At 45.4% G+C, this 3,492-nt stretch overlaps 1 non-coding gene across 1 annotated transcript; it reads left to right on the forward strand.

The window, feature by feature from the left end:
• The first annotated feature begins 3,120 nt into the window (after nt 1–3,120).
• LOC129692668 (small nucleolar RNA U13) lies at nt 3,121–3,225 on the forward strand. The gene has a single exon (XR_008722751.1). It is a non-coding gene; the product is annotated as a small nucleolar RNA U13 (small nucleolar RNA).
• Nucleotides 3,226–3,492: the final 267 nt, after the last annotated feature.

Raw genomic sequence — 3,492 nt, forward strand, 5'->3', positions numbered from 1 at the left:
CTTCCAACCCTGGCACAATGTTAAGGAAAAAAGTAAAGAAGAAAACAACACTCTTATTTACTTATAAGAAAATGTGCTCTAAATATATTAAGTGTTTTATCTGCTAGCAAGTGGCTGTGTCTGGTTCCTGTTGGGAAAACCCCGTGGTTGGTAAGCGGGTCCCCATCTCTGGTAGCAGAGAGAAGAGGAGAAGCAAGAGTGCTCTGAAGAGAGATGTGCTGTGAGTGGTGTGAAAAACTGAGACCCTAACTCACAAGATGCTGAACTTGTTAAGAAGACAGCGGAGAGCCTGTTCCGGGAGCTTGTAACTGCCACTTGGACACAGGGAGGGGGTGACTTTTTGTTCCAACCATTAATGTAGGTATCATGGTCCTTAAGTGGTGATTTATAATGTTCCTAATGGCAGTGCGCATAGCTGGGGCTGAGCGAGGATCAGATACAACACAGCGGGCTCAGGAAGCAGCTAAAAAATCATTGGCCAGGGAGAAGTTAGGTACAGGGTGACCTGATTTTCTAGAGAACAGCATGACAAGGTAGGCCAAGCAGAGGGTGGAAATTGAGGGTCAGGGTGGATGGCAGAATAAATAGAGAGTGGATTAAACAGTGGCTGCTTGAGAGGAGTGAGATTTGTTTGTCTCACGGCATTATCTGATTCCTGGCGCCACTCAGAGCCTCTTTATCAATAAGAGCACTGCTGCTATTGTTGTTGTTTTTATTATTATTTAGTGCTAAGAAATCAGGGCATGTTAGTAACACAAGCACTTTCCATACAGGGGGTGGACAGCCTCATGGGAAAAAGACATTAATTAAATTAGGTTCTGTCCAGGGAACCCATGCCACTGGCAGGTACATGGTGACAAACTGCATTTGTATTACCAGTTGTCCCGATAGGAAAAGAAAAGTGACACCAGAAACAAATGGCTCACCAACAGACAGCCACCAATAGGTAGACCTCAGGCAGGCTGAAGTTCCTTTGCTGGGTCCAAAACTTCGGGCTGAATGAAAGCTTCCTAAATGCTGACGTCGTAGTTCTAGAGATGAACACGTGTTTGCATAATTGATCTAACCATGAGTAAATTGAAGACCTGTGTTTCTCAGCGTTGTGCCCAAAGCCACTTTCATATCAGTCTTGCCAGGACTGTGATCACGTTCCTCACACTGGCTCTGCGAGCTCTGTCAGCTCTATCACTGTTGCCTTCTCCGGCTCACCCCTACCAGTCTTACCCACTCCCTGGCCTTTTTAGATTACTGCAAAGAGCGGTTAGCCAGCCTCTGCCTACTCGCTTGTCCCCGTGTGATAGCATGATATATACATTTTGTTTCCCTACCACAGGTCCTGGCTCTCAGTTCCCATGATAACCCTTGTTGCTTTCCTGAATGACTAGAATAATGAGTGTGCACTTTTGTTGAATCATAACAAAAGCACCTTATGCTTAGTGGCTGAAGCTGGTTCAGAGCAATAAAAATGAAAAAAATAGTCCTTCTTTTACAGCATAGAAAGTAGTTTGAGTCCCCAGAAGTGGTCCAGAGGGCATTGTTTTTCCCTCTAACCTACTCCTTTTTCTCTGCAAGGCGAGCCTCTGAAGTTAGAATTTCCCTTCCCCAAAGAGGACCATAGGCCTTTCTGTCTCAGAACAGGCCACATGAAAATTTTCTAACAGCGGTTTGTGAGATGTCCATTTTGGAAGGGCCCCCACCCTCAGCCCTGGAGGAAGGAAAGCTGCACAGAAAAGGAGCTCAGAGGATTCTGGACACACACCCCTGCCAGCTTCCCAACTGCATCTGTTAGCATTAGCTCCTCCTTTCTGTGTCTAATCACCTTCCCACATTGGCATCTATATTTCAGTTCCACTTATCCAAAGAAATCTCTATTAAGCCCCAAAAGGCAGGGCTGGGAGGAACTTTGGGTTGGCTGAACATGTGGAGGCTGACAGGAAGATGAACAGGAATTCATTCAGGTGAATTCATTCATTCACCCTTCCCAACTCCTCCAGGGTGAGATCTTGGGCTCAGGATGCTTCCTGACTTCTGTCCCTGTGTCTCTTCATCTTTTGCTTATTTGTCTCCTTTAAAATATTTTTTACAGTAAAACAGTAACTGTCTATCGCTGAGTTCTTTGAGTCTCTCTAGCAAATTAACCAAACCCATAGAAGGGGTTGTAAGGACTTCAGTTTGTAGCCAGTTGATCAGAAGTTCCAAAGGCCCAGACTTGGCAGCTGGCATCTCCGCTGAGAACGGTCTTTCAGCATGAGCCCCGGGGGCTTTGAGATCTGCCGCTATCACCAGGTTGAAAGCATTGGAACTGAACTGACTTAGAGGACCTCCTGCAGAATCTGCTCCAGGAGTGATTACTGCTGGCCAGTGAAGGGAAAGCCCTGCACATTTTTGAGTCACAAAAGGATCTGTGTTGTGAGCATGTCATAGACGAAACTGATTTTGCAGTTTGTTTTCCTTTTTAATATCGGGCCCCTGCATGTCATTCTCCCCATGCAACAGCTTCTTATTTATAACTTATCCTAGAACTATGTTTGGGGAGAAGGGCTCTGGAGAGCTGTTTCAACAGTTAGAAACACATACTGTTCTTACAGAGAACGTGAGTTCAGTTCCCAGCACCCACATCCCACAACTGCCTGCCAATCCAGACGCAGTGGCTCTGACACTTTATTCTGGGTTCCATGAACACTGCCCTCATGACCATGCACACCCACTACACACACACACATAACACACACACAATTACACAGAAAGCAAAATATAAAAAAGAAAGCAGCCCTCAAGCAGGGAGACTCTGAAACCACAGTTACTTTTGTGTGTGTGTGTGGACTATGTCAAAGAGAACCTCAGACACATCACTCAGAAATATCTCCACATTATGTATCTCCAGCTACTACAGACTTTAACCTAAAAACCACGGTACCGTTACACCTAACAAAAATCAGTAATAATATTATTGAACACTGACCTCTACTGAGGTTTCCAGGGTTTGTTCCGAAGAGGTTTCCATAAGGATGTAAATGAGACAGGACATGGTGCTTGCTTTTGTCCCGCAGGCTCTTTTATTCTGTAACAGCCCTCCTCCTGTGTCTTCATGTCATTGTTCTCTTTGAAATATACACTGAGATCATTTTTGTGATGCGTAAATGTGATGATTGAGTTTTCGTGTCACTATGAGGGATAGGCTCCTCTCAAACTGTGTTATAGCATCAGGACATTACTTGTCTGACATATAAAAAATACAAATCGTATCCGGACAGTCTGGGCTTCATCCCCACAACAGACTCTCCTTGCAGACAGACTAAAAGCCCAGACTCTCATCACACCCTGGCCCTACTTGATCTGCAGCCATCCAGCCACCCCACAAAGGCTCTCAACACTCTCTTATTGCTGTGCTGACTCAGCACAGTCCACCCCAACCTGTTTTTACCCAGGCTTCCGTACCTCCCTCTCCAACTGCCCAGAATGCTTTATTCTGTTCACATCTGATGGAAACAG

This window comes from Psammomys obesus, unplaced genomic scaffold, assembly GCF_907164565.1.
Source record: "Psammomys obesus unplaced genomic scaffold, mPsaObe1.curated_primary_1811, whole genome shotgun sequence".
Taxonomy (NCBI): Eukaryota; Metazoa; Chordata; class Mammalia; order Rodentia; family Muridae; genus Psammomys; species Psammomys obesus.